The 978-nt window shown below is 52.6% G+C and overlaps 1 non-coding gene across 1 annotated transcript; it reads left to right on the top strand.

Moving 5' to 3' along the window:
* Nucleotides 1-646: 646 nt before the first annotated feature.
* Nucleotides 647-718, top strand: TRNAA-UGC (transfer RNA alanine (anticodon UGC)). Its single transcript has one exon. It is a non-coding gene; the product is annotated as a tRNA-Ala (tRNA).
* Nucleotides 719-978: the final 260 nt, after the last annotated feature.

Genomic DNA, 978 nt, shown 5'->3' with positions numbered 1-978 from the left:
CTTCACACTTGACAAAACAATTTTAAAGTTTATGGCGCGTAACCCTGTGCTCAGATAATAGAGGAGTTAATCTACATTCCAGTAACACATAAAATTCATGCAGAAAACAAAATTTAATTATTCTTCTCCCCCTCTGTGATGGGGTGTACTTGCCCCACATGGGGTCTTCAAGGGTTAATCCTTCTCTTTGGGTCAAGGAGGCCACACTCCCACTGCTCTGCTGGGCATGCTGCAGCTGGAACCAGGCTATAAAAGGAAACAGCTGACTGCTGGAGAGCTGCAGGCTCCTGTGGAAGAAATGCCTGCACTCCAGGACATGGAGGCCAGCCAGTTGGTGATGACCCATGACCCCCCGGCTTGGGATGCCACAGAGGGAGGAGAGACTGTGGGGACCCCACGATGGCAAACCACAGAGAAATGGATAGGAAGTGAGCCAGGAAAACTTTGTGGGGAGTCAGTTGTAGAACTGGAGACCAGCTTGGCGTGTTTCAGCAAGATCCTGGTGGAGGGGGAGGGCCCGGTGGACAGAGAGGGCCCAGGTTCCCCTTCCCTGGCTGTTTCCCCCTGTGGGGGTGGCCCAGCTCACCAACTCTATTGATTCTGGCCACTAGGCCACACAGCCCTGACCAAAAGTGCAGTTCTATCTGGGGATGTAGCTCAGCGGTGGAGCACATGCTTTGCATGTATGAGGCCCTGGGTTCAATCCCTAGCATCTCTAACTTTTCTTTTGGGGGGGAGGGATAGCTCAGTGGTTTGAGCATTGGCCTGCTAAACCCAGGGTTGTGAGTTCAATCCTTGAGGGGGCCACTTAGGGATCTGGGGCAAAAATTGGCGATTGGTCCTGCTTTGAGCACGGGGTTGGACTAGATGACCTGCTGAGGTCCCTTCTAACCCTGATATTCTATGGGCTCCGACTGCTAGGCCACACAGCCCTGACTGAAAGGGATTTTCTATTGGCTCTATCCTATTGACTCTGGC

Source organism: Natator depressus, chromosome 4 (assembly GCF_965152275.1).
Source record: "Natator depressus isolate rNatDep1 chromosome 4, rNatDep2.hap1, whole genome shotgun sequence".
Classification (NCBI taxonomy): Eukaryota; Metazoa; Chordata; order Testudines; family Cheloniidae; genus Natator; species Natator depressus.
The sequence above is the reverse complement of the archived record's forward strand: the minus strand, read 5'-3'. Positions and strand labels throughout refer to the sequence as shown.